Genomic DNA, 26,283 nt, shown 5'->3' with positions numbered 1-26,283 from the left:
AAGCTTATACACTAAAACTTTTTCTCATGATAACTTCAAATATGTAGTAACATCTAAATTAACTGGTTTAACCTCTTAGGTAAGTAAAACATTATTATTTAAATGACTGAATCAACCTAAATACATTAGGTTACACCAGCAAAAGTAATTTTAAAGGATTAGATCAAGCAGAATTTTCTTCTTAAAGGGATAGTTCACCCAAAAATGAAAATTCTCTCATGATTTATTAACCCTCATGCCATCCAAGATGTTTCCTTTATGAAATTTTTGGAGCTTCAAAGTTTTGATCACCATTCACTTGCATTGTATGGACCTACAGGGCTGAAATATTCTTCTTAAAATCTTTGTTTCAGCAGAAGAAAAAAGTCATGCCCCTCTGGGATGGCATGAGGGTGAGTAACTGATGACATAATTTTCATTTTTGGGTGAACTATCCCTTTAAAGTAACAGCTGTGCATATCCACATTTAACAGTCTGTGCATATTAAGCTGGGACAGGAAAAAATACTTAGAACTTTTGAAAAACTACACAAGTGTTTTTGACTTTAAGCCTGTACTTGCCATAAACGTATCAAATCATGTACAGTATGGAATGAAAGTGGAATTTTAATCTCCATGGGAGTCATTGTGAATCACACATCCACACACAGATAAATCTCTGTGTAACAGTTAAAGGATGGGCAAGGAGGAGGCGGGAATCGGCTGAACAGTCAATGTAAAGTTTAATATCAAACTCAACATAAAACAAACATAAACAAACACACACACACATGCAGCGCAGCCGCGTGTGTGTCTCTCTCTCTCTCTCGAACTGGTGTCTCCGGCCCCCCTTTATCTCGCTCTCCCACTGATCTCTGGAAGGGAGATGCTGCCCTTCCGGCCATTCTGTCAGCTGGTGGTCCACCCCGGCTCCTGGGAACCTGGGGGAGAGATGAGGGGAGGCATGGGGAGAGGCAAAGGGCGAGCGGGAGACAAACAGAGAGAGAGAGAGAGAGAGAGAGAGAGAGAGAGAGAGAGAGAGAGAGACAAACTTGCCCGACGGTTCCCGGACATGCTGTCGCCTGGTCCTCAAATGCTTCTCCGCCCTCTGGCAGATGACAGCTCGCTCCTCCCCTGGTGGATGGCAGCGATCCCTCCGAACCCTGGCGGACGGAACCACTCCTCCCCTTCTCGGTAGACGGCAGTGGTTCCTCCGGCTCTCGCCGGCCGGCAGTGATCCCTCTGTCCCCAGGCAGACAACCACGGCTGCTCCCCTGGCGGATGGCAATGGTGAGGACTCTGCGACAGTGCATCCCTCCTTCCTCCCGAGTTTCGGCACCACTGTTACAGTTAAAGGATGGGCAATGAGGAGGCGGGAACCGGCTGAACAGTCAACGTAAAGTTTAATATCAAACTCAACATAAAACAAACATAAACAAACACACACACATGCAGCGTGGCTGCGTGTGTCTCTCTCTCTCTCTCTCTCTCTCTCTCTCTCTCTCAAACTGCTGTTTCTAGCCCCCTTTTATCTGGCTCTCCCGCTGATCATCAGATTCAGCGCTGGCCGTGCACCCTCACGGCCCAGCCACGCCCTCCTCCTCGTCACACTCTGATACTCCTCTGCACACTCACAGGCCGAGATGCTCTCTGATACTGATTAGAGAAGATCAGTGAGCTAATCCACAAGAGCTGTGCACTGAATCAGTCAGTCTGATCCTGCAGAGTAGAGCACGTGGAGTTTATGTTAGACAGAACCGCTGGTCCAGATGGCCCTTGTGAGGCATGAGAGGAGAAAACAGAGTTGAAATAAGGAGAGATGACAGGAATGTGTAAGGTCAATCTAAGAACAAGGGATGGAGTGAGAGTAGAAGAATGAAAGATGTGTGAGAAGAACACTGGCAACAAGGACTTACTCTCGTTCTGTAAAACCCCTGTAAAAACCTGTGGCTCCGGAGTCCAGTCAGTACAGTTCACTGCAGTGAAATCAGCTTTTTTGTTAAAAAGATAGTTCACCCCAAAAATTCTGTCATCATTTATTCACTTCATGTTATTCCATTTTTATATTATATTTTTTTCTTTTGTGGAACACAAAAGAAATGTTAGGCAGTATGTTTAGTCTCAGTCACTATTTACTTTCACTGTATGGAAAAAAGATGCACTGAAAGTGAATAGCGACTGAGGCTAATATTCTGCATAACATTTCCTTTTAGTAAGTCATGCACATCTGGAACAACATGATGGTGAGTTAATGATTACAGAATTTTCATTTTTGGGTCAACCATCCCTTTAAGGGCCAATATTTGGCCTCTGGAATTGATTTCAGAGAGCATTTGTTTTTCTAACCTTATAAAAATGCAGTGTGTCATTCATTTATACAAAATACTTTGAAATATATTTTAATCCAATCAATTCAATAAATTCAAATACATACATATGTAAATTATGCACAATATATTATAAAAAAATTAATGCTCTGATAGAGTTAATTTTCAGTAATTGGCTAGTCATTGGTCACAACATTGTAAAAATGTTTTTTTTTTACAAGTAACCTAAAAATGTGCTTCATGTGAGAACATCTAAATGAACTGCTGTTTTTGTAGTCAAAAATATTATTTAACACAACTTCAACCTGAATGTATTAGGTTACACCAACAAAATTATTTTTTTAAAGGTTAGATCGAGTACAAATAGATACTCAATTCTGAAATGTGTCATTTCTGCTTCACTAGCACCACCAAACGGAATTGCAAAAGTAAACATTGTTTCAAACAGCTTTCCTGAATACACTCCCCCTTCAGCCATTGGTGGAACAAACAGATAGTCCCGCCCCAAACTCACAACACTGGTTAAACAAATGTTGCTGTGTTGGGCTGGACAGGCCACTCAAACAAACAGAGCAAATTGCTACAGTGACACAGTGTTTACAGTTTTCAAGGAAATCAGCCTATGACTGGCTTTCGTATAGTTGTCTCTGCATATTTAACTGGGATAGGAGAAAGTATTTTAACATCAAAGAAGTTACACACCTCAGCTAACAATAGCACATATACACTTTTTACAGTGTACCTTCAATCACAAAGCTCTGTACTGCCTGCCTAATGAATATATTTGAGTAATCACTGTTTTAAGTTTTTACTCATCAAAAACCACTTCAGAACAGCTACACATTCAACAACACTCGCCCTTTGAGACAGTGAATACAGATATTTGACGGCTGTATGTCACTACAGTGTCTGCAGAGGCAATAAACACATAACTACGTAGATAGTCCTTATGAAATATACAGTAATTCAACATTTCATGTTAAATATTGGAAAAAAAACAACAACAAAATAACAGAGGAATTCACTACAACGGCATTTTTTGCCCCACATGTGAAAAAAAGAGGTAACCTGTTATTGTTACCTTAGCAAGCTATTTCTACCTGATCTAACCCTTACACTAATCTTTGTTGTGGTACCTAATGTATTCACGTTGATTCAGTGATGTTAAATAATATTTCTGACATGAATCAAAACAGTTAATTTAGAAGTTACCACGTGAAGACATTTTTTGGTGAACATTTTTTTCAGTCTTTGACACTTTTGCCCCATGCCCTGGTTAATTTCTGACCTTGGTACACTGTCATTGTTAAAACATTTAAGGAGGAAATTCACATGAAAACCTTCGAACACCAACCTTCTCTGTGCTCTGTTACTGTGTGTAATATAAGGAATCCAGCACTGTTCCAAACCCCACACGCATTCATGTAAAAGCCCAGAGAACACAAGCTGACAATGGCAGCCGTCACACTTAATGAGTGAACACACTTCGCCTGCATGCCACAGAGATAATGAGCCTCTGTGTTCAGAAGAGTTGTGAGAGGCAGCGATGCTCTTCGTGTGCTTTGTGTCTAAACCAATACCATCCGCTGATTTCAGTGTGTACAGCCAGTGGTGTAAATTTGGCTTGAACATTTTGGGGGTTGCAGCATGAGGCATTTACATGTTTCCATTGCTCATGGTATAAATAATGGGGGGGAATCTACGCCCCTGTGTACAGCTAATCCTCAATGGTTTATCAAATAGGTGCCCTCTCATTAAAGGAGTAGTTCACCCCAATATGAAAATTTACTCATTTACTCACCCTCATAGTTATAGTTAAGAAGCCTGGTGAGGTGCAACAGTATCCTATGGTGACAGTTCAAAAGAGGTTCTTTTGAACTGGCTTTCCAGTTTTACCATTAAAAATTTTCATAAAGCAAAATAAAAAAAGATGCTCTTTTTTCAATAACTCACAGTCAAAATATAAAAGTCAGAGGCAAGATCAGCCACATTACATTTCCCACAGGGTATAGAGGAATTATATTCAGCCATATTGTGAAGGATGCAACTAGAGTCCAGTGATATCACAGTGTGATATCAATAATGCTGCATCATCTTAATCCAGAGCCATTAGCTGATAGGACACATTTAGCACTGTAATTCAATTGCTGCTGCTCCATGCTCTCTGCTTTAATTTCCTGGCAGTGTGATTAACTGTATTTCCCCTTCTGTCACTCACTCGACATTGTGTTGATGTAGTGACACTAGGGGTTGATCTTGAGAGCCCGAGACACCTTCAGATCTTTAAGAAAAGGCCAATGAGGATTGGCGAGTAGAATTTGCATGCCATTCCCCCCGACATACGGGTATAAAAGGGAGGCTGGAATGCGGATTCATTCAGATTTTTTCTTCAGAGCCGAGCGGTTGTATTTCAGTGAGCTGAATTTTACTACTGATCCATTCACCTCTTCAGAAGCGTGTGCTGTTGGATATACAGCGCTTTCCAGCGGCTTTCTCTCCATTCTGCACTCCACTGCAGACTACGTCCCTGGACACTTCGACATCGCTTTAAAAGAGTTTATTTCCTCTAAAGAGTATATTTCCTCTATTAGAGCAGGCAGAGTGACGTTGAACGTCTTTTTAAAGATGCGTCTTTTTAAAGATGCCCTTCCATCTCTGTGCAGTTCCTGGATGCGGTCGTTACCTCTCCGCCTCTGATGGTCATGATCACTGCCTCATGTGCCTGGGCCAAAATCACGTTGAGGAAGCGTTTGTGGATGGTTCATGTTCTCATTGTGAGAACATGACCACTGCAACGTTGCGGTCGCGGCTTTCCTTCTTTCGAGGGAAAGCCACTTCACCTGTCCCCCCCACTGGTCCTTCTACCTACGGGAACGAGGCCGCCATGGTTGACGCTGAAGGTGATTCGGGGGCTTCAATGGGTACGGTTCCGCCGGGTAAATGGTGATGTCAGATGCCGAGGACTCGACCGGGCTGCTACCTTTGGGTGTGGCAGCCCAGTCTGAGGCCGACGCGGAGCTGACCGCCATGCTTACCCAGGCTTGACGACTGGTTTCTGGGTTCGGCGTGCCGCTCGTGGCCATGCCCCCCTCCAGTCCCCTTCTTCCCAGAAGTGCACAATGAGCTGACGCGTTCGGTCCTTCAGTTCGTCTGCTCTCACTACCCTCGACGGTGGGGCTGGCCGACGGTTATGCTGCGATACCCCAGGTGGATAAAAAAAGAAAAGAAAAGAAGGCAATCGCGGCACACCTGTGCCCGCTGAGCACCACCACCTGGTGGAGTCCCCGGCACTCCCTTCCTAAGCCTGTAGGACGACGTCGTCTCTGGCGACTAAAGCCTACAGCGCTACCGGTCAGGCCACCTCCGCCCTGCATGCCATGGCCCTCTTACAGGTCCATCAGGCCAAGGCTTTGAAAGAGCTACACAAGGGTAGTTCTGATCCCGGTGTGCTAAAAGAGCTGCGCTCGGTGACCGATCTCGCCCTCCGATCTTGCACTCAGGCAGACGATGTCCACGCTTGTGGTCCAGGAGCGCCACCTGTGGCTGAACCTGGTCGAGATGAGGGACGCAGACAAGGTGCGGTTCCTTAACGCGCCCATCTCCCAGGTTGGCCTCTTCGGCGACACTGTCGAGGACTTCGCCCAGCAGTTTTCGGTGGTGAAGCAACAGATGGAGGCCCCGACACGGCTCAAGAGTGCGCACCCCGTCTGTTTGCCGAGGGCGTCCCCATGCGGCAACATAAACACAACCGGCTCCACCCCAGCCCAAGCCCAGCCCTCGGCCCCGGCATAGAGCCCCCCGCAGGAGAGGAACACCCCCAAGAGGGCTCCCAAGTGCCCCTGAGAAGGGACACCCGAGGATCAAGACGTCTACGGGAACTCCAGAGCTGGTAGCCAGACCACTCCATCCCCTGGTGGAGGACCGGGAGGAAAATCTTTTGTTCCCTTTTCTTTTCTGTTCGCCACATTGTCAAAAAAAGAGCAGTTTCCTCTCTCCTCGGGTCACATCGCCAGTGCTCACAGTCGCCGTCCCCATGGCTACCGGACACCGAGCGCCTGCAGCCTGGGCCTCACGAATGCAGCCCCCCGCCTTCGTGTGCCCCGTTGCATCACACAAACCACACCCCCGGCCGGCCGGTGGTGACGAGTCTCGAGGACGGCCCGAGAGGCCCTCCTCCTCAGTCACCGGCCCGCCTTATGACCAGGTGCGCGGAGCAAGGTAAGTGCTTCGAGGGTCCCCTCAGTGCGGCTGCCTCGGGTCAGAGCACCGCTCCCTGACACGGCACTCCCTGCTCCCCCCGCCGCGAGGCCCCACTCCCAGGAACATCGGATGCGATCCTTCCGTTAATGACCCTTGTCCGGAGTTTGGATGCGTGGCTATCGCTTTCCAACCCGTCGTGCTGGCTGGCAAGAACCATCCAACTTGGCTATGCGATTCAATTTGCCAGGCGCCTACCCCGGTTCCGCAGCATTCTCTTCACGTCAGTGAAGGACGAGAGCACTGCCGTCCTGCGGGCGGAGATTGCGGTCCTCCTATAGAAGGGCACGATAGAGCCTGCCCCTCCAGCCGAGGTGAGACAGGGGTTTTACAGCCCTTACTTCATCGCGGCCAATTTTGGACCTGCGAGTTCTGAACCGGGCCTTACACAGACTCCCGTTCTGTCACCAACCGGCATCAAGATTGGTTCGTGGCGGTAGACCTGAAGGACGCGTATTTTCACGTCTCAATTTTACCTCGACACAGACCCTTCCTATGGTTCGCGTTCGACGATCGGGCATATCAGTACAAGGTCCTCCCCTTCGGCTTGTCCCTGTCCCCTCGCATCTTCACGAAGGTCGCAGAGGCAGCCCTTGCCCCGTTAAGGGAAGTGGGCGTTCGCATACTCAATTACCTCAATGACTGGCTGATTATAGCGCACTCTCGAGAGTAACTGTGTGCACATAGGGACCTGGTGCTCACGCACCACAGCTGTTTAGGGCTTCGGGTCAACTGGGAAAAGAGCAAGCTCTCCCCGGTTTCGTATAGGGACCCCTAGTGTCACTACATCGACACAACGTTGAGTGAGTGACAGAAGGGGAATGTCTCGGTTACTGTCGTAACCTCCGTACCCTGATGGAGGGAACAAGATGTTGTGTCCCTCTTGCCACAGGATGAACTACACCGCTGTAATGGTCGGGACCTTGTCTCGGCTCCTCAGTGCAAAAACCTGAATTAATCCGCATTCCAGCCTCCCTTTTATACCTATATGTCGGGGGGAGTGGCATGCAAATTCTACTCGCCAATTCTCATTGGCCTTTTCTCAAAGATCTGAAGGTGTCTCGGGCTCTCAAGATCGACCCCTAGTGTCACTACATCGACACAAATTTCGTTCCCTCCATCAGGGAACGGAGGTTACGACAGTAACCGAGATGGTTTCCTGCTTGATGCCAGCAGTCCCTTATGCTGTAGTGGGACATCAACTTATGTTGATTATTGTGCTTTAATTTTTATTTGCCCTCATGCAACTGAGCAAAATAATAAATTAATTAATTAAAAATGTACTGTTATCTCAAAAACAAAAATTTTTCTTTCTTTTTTGTTTAAGTACTGGGTGAATGTGTTCACAAAATCATTCAAGTTTTTCTCTTCAGAGTGTTTGCATGCTTTTCATTTTGCAAAATGCCAAAAAACTAAACAAAAAGCATGTGCATATTTACAGTTGCAGGAAAAAAAATCTGTAAAGGAAACATTTGGTGATGATATACCCAGAGGAAAATTTTGTTGCTCAGAGGTTGCTCCTTCTAATTTTCTAGTTATCTAATTTATCTCCTAAAATTCCTAAGGAGAAATAAAAATAAGATCACTGGGGTCATTTTCTCAAGAGGACAATCTGAGAAGCAGGAGACTTAAGGCCCTGATATACTTCTGGAGAAGTTCTTCTTCATTCTTCGTTCAGGGGTAAAAAGAAGTTCAAAACAGCAGAGCAACAGTATACTGTTTCTGTACATTCAGAAACCCGCTGCACCGCTGTGGGATGCTTAAGACTACAATTTAAACCTTAATTAATGTGCCATTAAAATTAGAACCAGAATCAGAATGAGAATCAGAATGAGCTTTATTGCCAAGTATGCTTACACATACAAGGAATTTGTCTTGGTGACAGGAGCTTCCTGTACACAACTATACAAAAAACAGCAACAAGACTTTTAAAAAATAATTAAAATTGAAAAAAAAAAAAAAAAAAGATAAATATTGAAAAGAAAAAGTATATATAGAATACACAATAGACAATATACAATAGACAATATGACTATATAGACAATATTGTCTATAAAATGTGTTATCAGTGACTTTATGCCTCATTCTATGAGTAGAATTCATATGAGGTCAGTAAAAGAAGTTGTTTTAACTCCTCGATGATGATTTAAAGTAATATATATGCAGTAGAACATTTTTAATTTGTCTTGTTTAGATTCTGAATTCATGACGCTAATGCGCTAACACGTTATATGTGGCCATAACATGTGCCGATTACACTCTGTTACTGTAATTTATAATGAAACTGATACTACTGCTAAGATAGGTTTATAAAAGAGGTTTTATATTCATAATACAGTCAAATGAATGATGATACGCATGTAGACTAATTAAACAAAAAAAACAAAAAAAATCGCATGACATGGTCTTGCACGCCGGCATGTTCATGTTGAATACTGACTGAAAAATGTAAACAAAGTAGTAGGTGGAGCTTCAGGTCTCACCTACTGAAGATGTGGACCAGTGGCAGCAAGAAGGTGTTTAGCAGCCAGTTAGAAGTTTTCCTAAAAGTTCACCCAGGCACACTGTTATGAACCACCGAAACAAATGCAAAACACTTTCTTTTTGGAGATTTTGTTCTAAATGACGTCATACCCGTTCATTCTTCAATTTCGTATGAAGTATATCTGGGCCTTGAACAAAAGTTTCCACTTACTCTTCATGTAATCTCATTGCTGTCTAGGAGAAACAATTAAAGGATTAGTTCACCCCAAATTGATAATTCTCTCATGATTTACTCACCTTTAAGCCATCCCAGATGTGTCTGTCTTTCCTTCTACAGCACAACCTAAATGAAGATTTTTATAAGCACATTTCAGCTCTGTTTGCCCATACAATGTAAGCGAATGGGTGCTTGACGGTCCAAAAGGCATATTTAGGCAGCATAAAAGTAATCTACATGACTCCAGTCGATCAATGAATGTCTTCTTAAGCAAATCGATAGGTTTTTGTAAAAAATAAATTGCTAATAGTAATAGTAATAGTAAACTTTTTTAACCTTTAAAAAAACGCTTTCTGCTACCAGTCGACCCATCACGGAGCTGTCGCGTGACGTAAGCGCAATGGCGTGTTCACGCGAGAAGTTGGAAGCGCACGCTTTGTATACAACAGAGGAATGAATGTCACGCGAAAATTAGGTCATTTCAGACAGCAGTTTCAGCTGGCAACAATTCTTTTAACCCTAACTGATGCAGTGTGTAGCTTCTCATTTCTTAAACAACCATGTTGGAAGACGTATCCCATAGTCGTGGAAAATATGTTACTGTGTTAACCTCCTAACAACTAAGGAGATTGCCGAAATCACTAGATTTGGGTTAAGAACTGTCCAACACATTCTTAAAACCTGGAAGTATAGTGGTGCACCGTCAGATTTGCGGAAGAAATGTGGTCGGAAAAAAATCTTGAATGATCATGATCGGAGATCACTAAAACGCTTGGTGAAGTCTCATTGTAAAAAATCGACAGTAGAACTCACGGCTATGTTTAATAGTGAAAGTAAGAGCATTTTCACATGCACAATGTGACAAGAACTTACAGGATTGGGACTAAACAGCTGTGTGGCCACAAGAAAGCCATTTGTTAGTGAGGCTAATCGAAAAAAACAACTTCAATTTGCTAGGGAGCATAAAGATTGGACTGTGGAGCAATGGAAAAAGGTCATGTGATCTGATGAGTCCAGATTTACCCTATCCCAAGGGTAAAGGGTAAGAAGGGTTAGAAGGGAAGCACATGAAGTGATAGTGCCCACTGTACAAGCCTCTGGAGGCAATGTTATGATCTGGGGTAGCTTCAATTGGTCAGGTCTAGGCTCAGCAAAGTTATGCGGCAATAAATTGAAGTCAGCTGACTACCTGAATGTACTGAATGACCAAGTTCTCTATCTGTCACTCACTCGACGTTGTGTCAATGTAGTGACACTAGGGGTCAATCTTGGGAGCCTGAGACACCTCTGGTCTTTGATAAAAGGCCAATGAAAATTGGCAAGTGGTATTTGCATACCACTCCCCTGGACATACGGGTATAAAAGGAGCTGGTATGCAACCACTCATTTAGATTTTCTCTTTGGAGCCAAACGGTCATGCTCACTAAGCTGAATTCCCACGACTGTTCGTTCACCTCTTCATTCATTTCAGCGGCTTCTCCCCCTTCTGCACTGGTGCACTGCAGAGAATGCCCCTGGGCACTTCGGCAGAAATAAGAGTATATTTCTCTAAAAGAGTATATATCTCTAAAAGAGCGGCACACACGGAACATCTTTTTAAAGACGCTTCTTTTTAAAGATGCCTTTCCATTTGTGTGTTATTCCTGGTTGCGCTCGTTATCTCTCGCCTTCTGATGGTCACGATCACTGTCTTTCGTGTCTGGGCACTGCTCATGCAGAGACAGCAGTCGTGGATGGGTCATGTACTCATTGCGAGAACATGTCCATGGCAACGATGCGGTCGCGGTTTACCTTCGTAATAAGCAAGCCACCCCAGAGGCTCCCCACCTTGGTCCTTCTACCCACAGGTGTGAGGCCAGTGTGGCTAGCACTGGGGGCAATTTTGGGGACCCCAATGGGACCACCTCCGCTGGGTATCCCCCCACGGACCTCCCATTCCCCAGCATGCTCGTCTGCCCCGATCGGGCTTCCAGATGAGTCCGCCGGCTCGTCTCATGGCGAGTTCAACCTCTTAATTTTTTAGCCCGCAAAGGTGATGAGCTCTCGAGCGCAGCATCGGAGAGCGGGCTCATCCAGTCAGACGCGGAAGCATCAGCTGGGCTCCTCCCTTCGGGTGCGGTCGCCCAGTCACAGGCTGACGCGGAGATGACGACATGCTTTCCCGGGCAGCTGCGAGCATCGGGCTAGAGTGGAACCCTCAGCTCTCCCCTGAACCCTCACGGCTCCATGATTGGTTCCTGGGCTCGCGGCGCCACTCAAAGCCACGCCTTTCCCCCGTTCCTTTCTTCCCGGAAGTGCATGAAGAGCTGACAAGGTCGTGGGAGGCACTTTTTACTGCCCGGTCCCGATCTTTCAGCTTCCCCGCCCTCACTACCCTCGATGGTGGGGCGGCCAAGGGCTTTCCGGCAATCCCCCCGGTGGATAAGGCGCTCGCAGTGCACCTATGCCCGCAGAGCACCGCCACCCGGCATGGGTGCCCAAAGCTCCCATCCAAGGCCTGTAGGTTTACGTCGTCTCTGACGGCCAAGGCCTACGGTGCCGCTGGACAAGCCGCCTCCGCCCTGCACGCCATGGCTCTCCTGCAAGTCCACCAAGCCAAGGTGCTAAAGGAACTGCACGAGGGTAGTTCCTCCCTGGGATTGATGCAGGAGCTGTCCACGATGTCCAACTTGGTGATCCAGGAGCGCCACCTTTCGCTCAACCTGGTCGAGATGGGAGAGGCCGACAAGGCACGGTTCCTTGCTGCCCCCATTTCCCAAGTTGGCCAGTCCGGCGACACCGAGGACTTTGCCCAGCAGTTCTCAGCGGTGAAGCAGCAGACGGAGGCTATCTGGCACATCCTGCCCCGGCGCGGCTCAAGATCCCGCACCCCGTCTGCTCGTCGCCAAGGGCGCCCCCCTGCGGTGACTGCACTGGCTCTGCCGCAGCCCGCCCCTGCGGCCCAGCCCCGGCATGGAGCCCACCGCAGGAAGCAGACGCCACCCATCTCGCAGGTGCCAAGAACTTGCGAAAGGCTTTGAAGCGCCCATGAGACTGGCGACCCAGGGATGACGAAACCTGCTGCTCTGGAGCTGGTAAGCAGACAACTCCATCCCCCGGTCGAGGGCCGGGAGGAGAATCTTTTGTTACCTTTGCATTTAATTGCACTGCATGCCCAAGTGGCTGCAGTACCGGAGAGTTCAGCAAGACCGGTTTCCTTGTTCCCTGGGTCACATCACGACCACGTCCACCACTCCATTTTGGCAGGTTTGGCACTCCAGCGGCGGTCTCCCCACCCCTGAGCGCCCAGCTGTGGCATCAATCTGCCCCCGATGTGACAGTCTCCACGGGTCACGAGGACAAGCCTCTTCCTCCCCCGTCCCAGGCTGTTCCGGGGGTGGTCACAAGGAGCCAGGTAAGTACTTCGATGTCCCTGAACTCAGCATGGCCACAACACAGTATAGCACCTCAGGCTCCGCCCTGCCGTGAGGCCCCACCCGCAGGTGCATCTGACGAGATTGTCCCTCCGGCCGAGATGAAGAAGGGGTTTTACAGCCCCTACTTCATTGTACCGAAAAAGGCTGTGGGTTGCGGCCAATCTTGGACCTGCGAGTACTGAACCAGGCTTTACACAGACTCCCGTCCTAGATGCTGAAGCAAAGACGCACTCTAGCGAGCATCTGGCATCAAGATTGGTTCGCGGCGGTAGACCTGAATGACGTGTACTTCCACGTTTCTACCTCGACACAGACCCTTCCTGCGGTTTGCATTCGAGGGTCGGGCGTATCAGTACAAGGTCCTCCATTTCAGTCTGTCCTTGTTCCCTCGCATCTTCACGAAAGTCGCAGAGGCAGCCCTTGCCCAGTACAGGGCTTTAGTTAGCACGTGTGCTGGGCCGGCAGTGAGTCTCTCTGAAAACTCGACTGCCACAGGGCTCGGAGGAAGTCAACCAGGGAACACAGTTTGTGAACACTACTGCTGGGAGTTAACAGTGCATGTCTTCAGCTCAGGGGAGGTGAAAGGCGCTATGTGCAAGCGATACACCCGACCGGCTGTCCCGGACTTGCCTGCTTGTGCATGCCACTACACGGAACGAAACCGTTCCACCCGGAGGTTGTAGAACCTCGCAAAGGTGTTGGGTGTTGCCCAGTCAGCTGCTCTTCAAATGTATGTTAGAGAGGCACCCCTGGCCAAGGCCCAGGAGGCCGCTACACCCCTGGTAGAATGGGCTCATAGCCCTACCGGTGGCGGCAAGTCCTGGGCGTGATATGCCATAATTATGGTGTCAATGAGCCAGTGGGCGATCCTCTGCTTGGAGACAGCGCTTCCTTTCCGCTGTGCACCAAAGCAGACAAAGAGCTGCTCAGAAACTCTAAAGCTCTGCGTGCGATCCAAATAGATGCGTAAAGCGTGCACCAGACACAGTAATGTCAGGGGTGGGCCTGCCTCCTCCTGGGGTAGCACTAAAAGGGGTCGTGGGAACCTTGGACACATAGCCCGATCGGGGTCTCAGGATCACGTGAAAGTAGCCCGAACCGAAATCCAGGCACGTTTCGCTGACAGAGAACGCTTGCAGGTCTCCTACCCTCTTGATGGAAGTGAGCGCAGTCAGGAGGGCAGTCTTCAAGGAGAGTGCCTTAAGCTCAGCTGACTGCAAAGGCTCAAAGGGGGCTCTCTGTAGACCCTGAAGAACTACAGAGAGGTCCCATGAGGGAACGAGGCGCAGTATGGAGGGATTCAGCCTCCTGGCGCCTCTCAGGAACCTGATGATCAGGTCGTGCTTCCCTAAGGACTTACCGTCCACTGTGTCGTGGTGTGCCGCTATGGCGGTTACATACACCTTCAAGGTGGAAGGGGACAGCCGCCCTTCCCACCTCTCCTGCAGGAAGGAAAGCACCGATCTGACTGCGCATCTCTGGGGGTCTTCCCGTCGGGAAGAACACCACTTAGCGAACAGACGCCACTTAAAGGCATACAGGCACCTCGTAGAGGAGGCCCTAGCCTGAGTGATCGTGTCTACCACTGCGGGTGGTAGACCACTTAGGTTTTCCACGTCCCATCCAGGGGCTAGACATGGAGATTCCAGAGGTCTGGTCACGGGTGCCAGATGGTGCCCCGTCCCTGAGAAAGAAGGTCCTCCCGTCGGGATAGTTGAAGATGTGAATGCCAACTTCCCTTAGCGGGGGTAGGTGCTTCGCATGTGGCCGTTCCCCGTAGGTAACCCCATGCGACGTATATCTTCCGCTAATTCGTTTCCCTGTTGGCAAACTGCATCTTCCTTGGGAAGAGGCCCCTCTGCCCCAGTCTCCATGCTTGTAGTAACTCCTCCCCTATAGGGTAGGACCTACCATGGGACTTCTCCACATGGCACACTTCCGACATAGCTCGGCAAGACCATGTGACGTATTTCCATTTAAATACCCCCCCTTTTTCTGGGCGAGGTGTGGTCTCCGTGGTGTCCTCCCCTTAGGAGGGACACCCCCCCCCCGACTAGACCTGGTCGGCCCAGTCGGATAATCCTCCTTTTTTTTAGGGAGTGGAAAAAAAGGGGATAAGAGGCCACGACTGGGCTAGCCCGTCTCTATCTTTTGGGTAGTCAACTTGTCCCAAAGGGCCGTTCGACACTCATAACAGTGTTGGGGGAGGTTATGTGTCGGCCTGGTGTGCCGGCTACGAGGCACACAGTGGTCTGCCTGTCACACACTGCCAGTTCACATAACACAGTTCAGCCAGTTGCTGCATTTTTTATAGGGACCTCTAGTGTCACTATATCGACACAACGTCGACTGAGTGACAGATAGGGAATGTCCTGGTTACTTGCGTAACCTCCGGAGACGTTGTGTCCCTCCTGCCACAATGCTGAACTACCCGCTGAAATGGCCAGGACCTTGTCTCGGCTCCTCAGCATAAAACCTGAATGAGTTGTTGCATACCAGCTCCTTTTATACACATATGTCTGGGGGAGTGGTATACAAATACCACTCGCCAATTTTCATTGGCCTTTTATCAAAGACCAGAGGTGTCTCGGGCTCCCAAGAGTGACCCCTAGTGTCACTACATCGACACAACGTCTCGTTCCCTCCATCAGGGAACGGAGGTTACGCAAAAAACCAGGACATTATCCCATCAATGGCTTCTTCTTCCCTGACGGCACAGCAATATTCCAGGATGATAATGCCAACATTCATCGGGCTCAAATTGTGAAAGAGTGGTTCAGGGAGCATGAGGAATCATTTTCACACATGAATTGGCCACCAAAGAATCCTGACCGTAACCGCATTGAAAGTCTTTGGGATGTGCTGGAGAAGACGTTACAGAGTGGTTCAACTCTCCTGGCCTCAATTCAAGATCTCGGCCAAAAATGAATGCAACTCTGTGACATTGCATAAGGTTTGAGCCCGGAGTGGTGATGGCGTAGTGGGCTAAAGCACATAACTGGTAATCAGAAGGTTGCTGGTTTGATCCCCACAGCCACCACCATTGTGTCCTTGAGCAAGGCACTTTACTCCAAGTTGCTCCAGGAGAAATGTCCCTGTAATAAGTGCACTGTAAGTCACTTTGGATAAAAGCATCTGCCAAATGCATAAATGTAAACAAGGTTGTTGAAAACAATGCCACAACGAATGTGCACCACAATCAAAGCTAAAGGCAGTCCAATGAAATATTAGTGTATGCAAATGTTTTTTTTTTTGGCCAGGCAGTGTAAAAATCTTAATTTCAGTTCTGCTGAAGAAATTAAAGAGATCTCATTTATGATTATTCTTTCTTATTGGTTTTGCTTCCAAATGAGTGTCAGCCAGTTTATGCAAATGTTGTACTGTTAATGTGCTCTCTAAAAACATGAAAAAATACAATTACTTGTGTATTTCTTTGTTTAAGCAAAATGTATTTGTCTATTATTGTGACATACTTGGATATCAGTAAATCCAAGGGTTCACATACTTTCTCCTGCAACTGAAACTGCATCTATGGCGCTTCACAATGTTAATACATATTAACATTTCTAATTAATGCATGCTGAAAATTCTTTCAAGCTTTACAGTCAGACTCAAGATGGCGGCGATTATTGCTGCTGCGTTGCGAGCTCCGAAACAACACTGTAGTGTTTTGTTTGTTTTGTTTACAATTCTTATGTTTTTTGTACTGGATGTTGTCTGCCTTATTGTCTATGACAGACAAACACTTTTGGACATTGGTTCAGCAATTACACACCACAAACCGGACTTCAAATTCCTCAATGCCGACCCGCTGTTTACAAACACACCAGCGGAGCCCTTTGTCTGGGCTGCCCGGCCGCAGAAACGCAGGAAGAAAAGGGGAAACAGAGCCGGCGTTCTCATCAGAATAAGACATCGCACAAATCGACCCCCGCTACCCAGTATTCTACTGGCAAATGTTCAGTCTCTGGATAACAAGCTCTGCGAGCTGAAAGCGTGGATCTCTTTCCAACGAGAGATGAGGGACTGCTGCATTATCTGCCTAACAGAAGCTTGGATGTCTGCTGAGATTCCAGATTCAGCCATTGAACACACGGGGTTCTCCGTGCACCGAGTGGACAGAGTGAAAGACCTCTCAGGTAAAAGCAGAGGTGGTGTATGTTTTATGATCAACAAATCCTGGTGTGATCAGAGGAACGTACATTCTATCAAGTCTTTCTGCTCTCCTGATCTGGAAATCTCATGCTTCTGTGTCGACCATTCTGGCTACCGAGGGAATTCACAGCGGTCATTATCACTGCTGTGTACATCCCGCCACAAGCCGACACAGACTGGGCACTCAAGGAACTGTACGGAATTATAAGCAAGCAGGAAACCGCGCACCCTGAGGCCGCGTTCATTGTGACCGGGGACTTTAATAAAGCCAGTTTAAAATCAGTCGCACCAAAATACCACCAACATATTAGTTTTAACACACGAGGGGACCGGGTTTTGGACCATTGCTACTCTCCCTTCCGGGATGGCTACAAATCCCTCCCCTGCCCACCATTTGGCAAATCGGACCACTCTTCCATTCTGCTTCTGCCCGCTTACAGGCAGAAACTGAAACAGGAAGCACCCACCCTCAGAACGATCCAGTGCTGGTCGGACCAATCAGACTCTACACTACAAGACTGTTTTGATCACGCAGACTGGGAGATGTTCCGGTCCACCTCTGATGACGACATCGAGCTTTACGCTGATAGCGTAACGTGTTTCATCAGAAAGTGCGTAGAGGACGTTGTTCCGACCAGAAAAATATGGATCTATCCGAACCAGAAACCTTGGATTAATAGCGATGTTCATGCGGCACTTGATGCGCGGACCACCGCTTTTAATTCCGGGAACGCGGAGGAGCATAAACAAGCCAGTTATGCCCTCTGAAAAAGATCAGCAAAATGTTAGTACAGGAACAAGATCGAAGGACAGTTTAACACCACCAACTCTAGAAGCATGTGGCAGGGAATTAACATCATCACGGACTTTAAAGGGAATAAAAACTCTGCCGTGAACACCGCTGCCTCACTCCCGGATGAGCTAAATACTTTTTATGCTTGTTTTGAGGGAAATAACAAAGCCCTCGCGGAGAGAGCTCTCGCGGCCAAAGCTACAGAGGTTAGTTCACTCTCCGTCTCTGTAGCAGATGTAACCCGATCCTTCCGACAGGTGAATATCCGTAAAGCCGCGGGTCCAGACGGCATTGCGGGCCGCGTCATCAGAGCGTGCGCGAACCAAATGGCTGATGTTTTTACGGACATTTTCAACCTTTCCCTCTCTTTGTCTGTAGTCCCCACATGCTTTAAAACGTCCACCATTGTGCCTGTTCCAAAGCAATCCAAAATAACTTGCTTAAATGACTGGTGTCCTGTTGCTCTGACCCCCATCATCAGCAAATGCTTTGAGAGACTAATCAGAGATTATATCTGCTCTGTGCTGCCTCCCTCACTTGACCCATTGCAGTTTGCTTACCACAACAACCGCTCCACTGATGATGCCATTGCATCTACAATACACACTGCTCTCTCCCACCTGGAAAAAAAGAACACTTCTGTGAGAATACTGTTTGTAGGCTACAGCTCAGCATTCAACACCATAGTGCCCTCCAAGCTTGATGAGAAACTCCGAGCTTTGGGCTTAAACAGCTCACTGTGCAGCTGGATCCTGGACTTCCTGTCAAGCAGATGCCAGGTGGTTAGAATAGGCAGCAACATCTCCTCATCACTGACCCTCAACACTGGAGCCCCGCAGGGCTGTGTTCTCAGCCCACTCCTGTATTTCCTGTACACCAATGCCATCATTAAGTTTGCTGATGATACGATGGTGGTAGGTCTGATCACTGACAATGATGAAACAGCCTACAGAGAGGAGGTGCACACTCTGACACACTGGTGTCAGGAGCACAACCTCTCCCTCAACGTCAGTAAGACAAAGGAGCTTGTGGTGGACTTCAGGAGAAGAGATAGAGAACACAGTCCCATCACCATCAATGGAGCACCAGTGGAGAGAGTCAGCAGCTACAAGTTCCTGGGTGTCCACATCACTGAGGAATTAACATGGTCCATCCACACTGAAGCCGTTGTGAAGAAGGCTCATCAGCGCCTCTTCTTCCTGAGACGGCTGAGGAAGTTTGGAATGAACTGCCACATCCTCACACGGTTCTACACCTGCACTGTAGTGAGCATCATGACTGGCTGCATCTCCGCCTGGTACGGCAATAGCACCGCCCACAACCGCAAAGCACTGCAAAGGGTGGTGCGAACTGCCAGACACATCATCGGAGGTGAGCTTCCCTCCCTCCAGGACATAAATACCAGGCGGTGTGTGAAAAAAGCTCGGAGGATCATCAGAGACTCCAGCCACCCGAGCCATGGGCTGTTCTCACTGCTACCATCAGGCAGGCGGTATCGCAGCATCAGGACCCGCACCAGCCGACTACATGATAGCTTCTTCCCCCAAGCAATCAGAATTTTGAACTCTTGATCTCCCACGATCAAATACATCAGCACTGCACTTTATTACTCTTATATCTCACACCGGACTGTCATAAATTATATTATTATTATATTATATTCTCTCTTAACAACTTACTATCAACCGACAGCCTGAATGTCAATACAGTACAATACAACCTACTGTACATTCTATATATACTATATATACTTTTTTTATTGTATAATGTGTATTATATATCATGTGTATTGTATACTGTACATTGTATGTTATTATTTGTACATTGTGTTGTGTGTAATTATGTATATTAGATTTTAAACTGTGTTGTAATCTGATGTTTATTGTAAATTGTCTCATCACTGTCACGACTACTATGTTGCTTGGAACTGCACCCAAGAACTTCACACACTATTGCGCTTGTGTATATGGTTGTGTGACAATAAAAGTGATTTGATTTGATTTTGATTTCATACGTAAATACAACTGTACTTGTGCAATCATGGAAATGTGCCCTGTATGCTGAGCAATTACTGTGTCATCTCAATCATTACAGCCACAACAGTACATCAATGCATAATGTATGGCTGCTAACAAACTAGAGTTGATTGTCTTAAGGTTGTATCATAACTACATGATTCATGATGCTAAAGGAGACTTAACAAGAAAACAGTTAATAAACATAAGTTTGAAAGAATGAAGAAAGATGCAACAGTATGGTAAAAAATGACATGAAAGTATTAGATGTGACAGCACAGGAAGGAGCCAAAGAAAATGAGACGGTGAGTGACAGAAGGGGAATAACAATAAAGATATGTGAAAGACAGACAACCACAAAGAGCATTTGAGAAAGGTGTTTGATTATGCACTGTGATGTGCATATATTGACGAAAATGTCAAAGGTTCTTTGCACAGACTCTCAATTACTGTAGCTCTGACAGATAGAGAGATAAAGAGACTCTACTCATAAATGCTGAACAGAGGATAATCTAAAGTCATGGCCAGCAATCCTCTCCTGTACCTTTTCCTTTTTATTCACTTGGGAAATGTGCTTAATTGATTTGACATGTCTCCAACTTTTTTAAACATTAATGAGCAGTACATTACAGTACTTCTTTAACAATAACTGATTTATTGCATCACACAATTTTTTTTTTACTTTTAAAGATCCAAATTTACGTTTTTTTAAGTCCATGTCTTTTGGCTTTCAAGACATTTTTATGCTATTTATAGTCTTTCTCTTCTGGGAAAACGGAGCAAAAATATTGATGACCCATCTTTCACTACAAAGATTTTTGTCCAATCAAATAATTTCTAGAATGAGAATGTCCCTCACCAAAATACCATCTACAACCTCCTAACAAGTAGCAAATCATTGTTCTTGGCTATGATGTAGCCTAACTTCTGACTATTGGCTATTTTAGAAAAAAGGATGAGCCCTTCCTGCCAAAACTTTCTGTTTTACTAGGAAATACGTCAACACAGGCGAGAAAACTGTGCACATCAAGGGATTTCACGCAATCTTAAAACCCTGAGGGAAAACATAAAGAAATCTCAAAGCTCGGCAGCTCTTAAAGGTGCTATATGTAAGATTGACAACAAGCGTTTGAAATGGGTACTGCAGTCCAAATTCAAAATATTGGAGAGTTTTCTGCCCCGCCCGAGAACTCTAACCTAATGCGGGTTGCCAGAATTAGCCAACTCATCATCCGTTTTAAAGGATTTCTGGGCTTTAAGCTGTCTCCATCTTCCAAAGGCATCTCCAATATTTATCCTTGTTTTACTACGCCTCTTGTCATGGTGGTTTTTAGACGGATGCGAGGCTTTTTAGGTCGGGTGGAATCTGTTATCTCTGATCCAGTTTGTTTACTGGCTTCCATGGCTGCAGCATGCAGTGTTGTTTGCCTGCAAACTTGTTGAAGTCTGGCAACCCGGCGGTGTCAAAATACTATTGGTGAATGGGCAGTGGGTAGGATCACACAGGCCAAAACATAAACAGAAATTACAGCCTGGAATGGAAACATCAAAGTAGAATATACTGGCTGTAGCATTGTTATCGGAGAAGCCAGTATTTCAACTTAGCATGTTTCCTAATTCTCTAATGACTTATTATGGTCATTTTATGATTTAGTACAGTAAAAATACTACATATAGCACCTTTAATGATAAATAATTAAATAGTAAACCTAGATTCATAATGCAGCATGACAAATCTCTATTAACTAGACTTGAAATAAGTGTCATAAATATTTCATTATTCTGCATGTATTTCAGTGGAATTCATTGAAAATAATTGCTTATGAGTGTTTAGAAAAGAAATGTCAGGAAAATCAGCCATGTTCACTGTGAGAATAGCCTCAGTCTTTCCACCGTCTAACATCATGCAGATAAAGAATATTGTCCATCTTCTCAGATAAGCATGCATAATTTGTGTAATACATAGAAGCACAGTGGCTTGGAGCTATATTCGGGCTTTCAGCAGAGAAGTGCATTGAGCTGTGAGGATTGACCACTGCCCTCATAGAGACTGGTGGAATTGAGGGGGCTTGAAGAGATTTGTAAGCCATATGGAACAGAAGACAGAGCCAACGAGGCAGAAATGTTCAGCAAATATCGCAGAAACACAGCATCTTCAGTGTTGGCTGATTACACTGATGAACTCTGAAATCTAAGTCAACAGGAAATGGAGGGAAAAGACAAATAAGAGAGTTTAAAATGTGTGAAGGGAGGAAAGACAAAGAAAAGTGACAAACTATAGAGCTGAATGGGAAAAAGCAACGACATTAAGGCCTGTGTTACACATCCAATGTCTGTGTTGCATTAGGGGTGTTGCAGTTACAGGCGTGCGTTGTGCTTTGGGCTACTACATTGCATATTTCCTTTATTAATGGACATAATTTATCAAATGTCATCGGGAGTGGGATATTTATAATTATTAGAAACTTGATTATCATGAAATGATATTTACATAAGGTTAGAGTGATTCTACAGTATAACAGTGGTCAGAGGTGAAATAAAAAACATGGGGTTTGCAGTGTCTAAATCTTTCATTGTTGACAATTCTCATCCATATTTTTATCCTCACTTTAATGCATATCTTGTCATTTTGTTTAGATACTCAAGTGTACTAAAATGAGGGCATGCAAGAAAAATGTGACTGTATAGAAACGTGCACTGTCAGCACATTCTACATCAGGTCTTCAACTTCACATCTTGTGAATAATAATAAACCTTATTCCTTATTAAACCTCATCAAGTAAAAATGTATATTTATATACACAAAACCCTTCATTTGGTGAATATATTGGCTGTAAAAAGCTTTATTTGGTAAATACTTAATTATAGAGCACTGGAGTCAAGCCTCCTTCATTTTTAAAAAAAGAGTCCCCGATGTGTTTTGGCTGTTTCATAGTTAAGTCCTGCATTATGCACCAAATCTTCATTTCTCTGGTTATTATTAGGATTTTAGACTCTTGTAGCCTCAATGTCTGTTCACAGTGAGGAAAGACTATGATTTATTTATTTATTTATTTTTTAACGAGCAATCAGTTATCAGCCTTTTCCACCACCCAGTTATTGGTATCGGCAAAATCTACATGGATCCCAAACCCCAGAGTGTACCCTATAAAAAAATTTAATTGCCTGGATTCAGTGAATAGAAAGTAGTTGAATAGAAAGTAGTCCGAGTATTTTGCTCCATTATTTTACGTTGCTTCATTAAAGCATTTAAAACACAAAACAACACAAATTCTCGCATGAACGCATGCCACTGTGAACAAGCTTCTCCCATAGCGCTCAGGAACGTGCTACAGACACCAAGATTTTCGCTGTGAATTACTTTGTTGCATGGACTGTTATGATGCTTTTGGGTCCTTTATCCACTATCACTGTACTGAAAATATGGCCCGCTATATTCATTAAAACATCTCCTTTTGTGTTCATGTCTGGTTTGGAACAACATGAGGGTAAGTTAATTATTTTAGAATTTTCCTTTTTGGGTGAACTATTCCTTTATGTTAAAAGAGAAGGAAAACATAGCTGAACAATGTACTAAATGACAGTGATTATAATGAACTGATAAAAAAAGAAGGTTCTCCCTGGTGAAGAGGAGAGCTGTGGAATAGACAGACAGAGATTCTCATACTAATGATTTCTCTCTAACAAGCCTCTTCTTGGCCTTTAAAGTGGCAATGCTCTGAGAGTGCTTGAGAGAGATATTTCCTCCCGATTTCCACCATAGACGAATAAGAGAAATCATATTTTATCCAGCTCTTATAATTGAACATATGCACTGTAGCCTACAGAGAAGACAAGACTCTTGGGTTAAATGACCTGGTATCACAGTCAGGTCATCAAACTGTTGTGTCACATTCTGCAGAGATAATAACTGCATGGAAACACAGAGGCTATGTTCAGCATTTTCTGTCAATCAAAAGGGGGCAGAATAACGTGTCAGACAATAAGCCTACTGTGTATGAAAGAAAATGTCTCTTGTGTGGAATTACTTTAAATTGGGTGACAATTACAGCAAAGCTGCACTTGAATTTGTAAGCTAGAATTTTACAAAGTGGAACTTTTGGAAAACTAATTTCATTACTCGTATTAAATTTCCACATAGCAAGGAATATTAGGATAATATTTATGTGCCAGATAACATTGACATCAAGACTGTAGTACAGAATGCACAAGCTTTGTCTATTAGGACTGAAATGCAGGACTACTCATAAATGCACACTCTCACACACAAGCACAGACATATGATGTGTTGAATGGGCAGATTAGAGAGCGGTAATGTGTAACTGAGGATATGGCCTGTAAACATGGTCTGATAATTACACTGGGCTGCTTTCTCCATGGCCTCTACAATAATAAGTAAAGTAATAATGGAATTAGTGGTTGCCACTTAAATAAGGAAGGCTTGCGCTAGCCTCCATTAATCATACGTACAAACACACACACACACACACACACACAAGTGCAAATGCATCTGATTAAAACATAAAATCAAAGTTACAACCTGTCCTGCACAACTCTTCTCCTCTCTTTTGTCGTGTCTCACGGCACACTCTTGGCTTACCCAATAGAAGATGATTCATTTCAATCTTCCCTCCTCCTATTCTTCTCTATTTTAAAAGCCAGATATCTCACTAAAAAGCACATAGGAGCCAAATAGGTGCTTGATGTTTAAACATCCAGGAACCTTTTCACCTTCTTATTGAAAAGGTGAAAAGGTAATTTTTTCTCATTCTATTATTTTAGAATGGACATGTCTGCTTTTCAAAAGTGGGGAAGCAGTCACTTATCATTGGCAAAATATCAATTTTTTTATTTTTAGTGACAACAAATGTGTGCTTCTCACACTACTACTAGAACAGTAACATTAATTAAATTGATAGTTCACCCAAAAATGAAAATTCTGTTAACATTTGCTCACTCTCATGTTGTTCCAAAACGGCATGATACTCTTTCTTCCATGTTAACACCAAAGGCTAAATGTTAGCATCAGTGACCTTTTACTTTCATTGAGTGAAAAAAGATACAATGAAAGTGAATAGTGACTGAGACTTATGTTCTGCCTAACATCTCCTTTTCTGTTCCATGATAAAAGAAGTCATACGGGTTTGGAAAAGCATGAGGGTGAGTAAAATGATGACAGCATTTTCATTTGTGTCTGAACTATCCCTTTAACGACAAAAACTGACCTAAAGTTTAATGTTATTATTGTTAACAAAAAATGAAGCAAACATTTTTTTGTTAATTGAAATACAAATAAAAACTAACATAAGCAGAAACACTGACACTAAACTAAAATACATTTTCATGACTCCAAAACTAACTAAAACCAATTTATTTTAATTTTAGTTTTTGATAAACAGTACAATATGAATTATACAATTTTTACAACCTGCCCTCATTAAATATGAAAATGCCACAAGATAACACTATAGACGGCTCTGCGGCAGCCCTAAAATACTAACACTGAAACTAGAAAAGAATGAAAAAATAAAATTTAAAGGACAAATTGAAAATAAAATAGAAATAAAAGCTAAATTAAAAACTATAATAATTGAGTTTTAAATAAGTCTAGTAGCTTTAAAGCAACTGGCAGTGGTACAGACACATATACACACAAACAAACAAACACACGCACGCACGCACACATGTTGGTGCGGCTATCCTTATGAGGACTCTCCATAGACATAAAGATTTTTATACTGTACAAACTATAGATTCTATCCCCTAAACCTACCCCTAAACCTAACCCTCACAAGAAAGTTTCTGCATTTTTAAATTTTTTACATCAAAAAAACGTGGTGCCGTTTAGTATGTTGAATTATGGGGACACTAGAAATGTCCTCATAAACCACAATTTTAGCATAACACCCTTGTAATTACCAGTTTGTAACCTAAACAAATGTCCTCATAAACCACCCAAACCCACACACACACACACACACACATACGCACACACACATATGCACACACACACACATTAGTTAGCAAATTTAAAGGGAATTTGCAACAGGAGGGAAAGCCAACAACACGTATTTTTGTGATAAGGGCTTGTGGTCTGTAGGGAGTTTGCTATATGTGTGAAGATGGGACAGAGCGCTCTTATTTTTGTTAGTGCAATTAAAAGCTCCTTGACTGGTACCTCTGGGATGGGGAAAATATTGCTCAAACAAGGCGGGGACTTACACTTTAATTAAATGGCAAAAAGAAAGGGGAAGAAAACCAACACAGAAGAGTAAATATGTTAGATCAATATGACTGTTGAATCAGTGTGATGTTAGAGCAACATGTTCAGCAATGACATGAATGGATATGATGTTTCTCTCAGTGCTACAGTGGCCCCAAGAAGTATTTGGACACTTGAACCACAAAATGTTTGAATTCACTGTCATTGTGCAAAATATCAAACCAAGTGTGCATTTATTTTAAAAACAGACAGCACAAGCAATGTTTTCAAGCACATTTAACAAAAAATAAGTTTGATGGGTTTGAAATGATAAAACAGATACAGGGTAGTGTTTGACCATCAGTTGAACGTTATGGACCACATCGCAAAGGAAGCCCGATTATGCAGATGTGCACTGTACAACAATAGGAAGATCAGA

General features: G+C 44.7%; 1 protein-coding gene across 1 annotated transcript in view; it reads right to left on the bottom strand.

Moving 5' to 3' along the window:
• Positions 1-26,283, bottom strand: part of klhdc8b (kelch domain containing 8B) — a 271,701-nt gene that overhangs the window by 39,703 nt on the left and 205,715 nt on the right. The gene's annotated exons all lie outside the window — the stretch shown is intronic.

This window comes from Myxocyprinus asiaticus, chromosome 29 (genome assembly GCF_019703515.2).
Source record: "Myxocyprinus asiaticus isolate MX2 ecotype Aquarium Trade chromosome 29, UBuf_Myxa_2, whole genome shotgun sequence".
NCBI lineage: Eukaryota > Metazoa > Chordata > Actinopteri > Cypriniformes > Catostomidae > Myxocyprinus > Myxocyprinus asiaticus.
The sequence above is the reverse complement of the archived record's forward strand: the minus strand, read 5'-3'. Positions and strand labels throughout refer to the sequence as shown.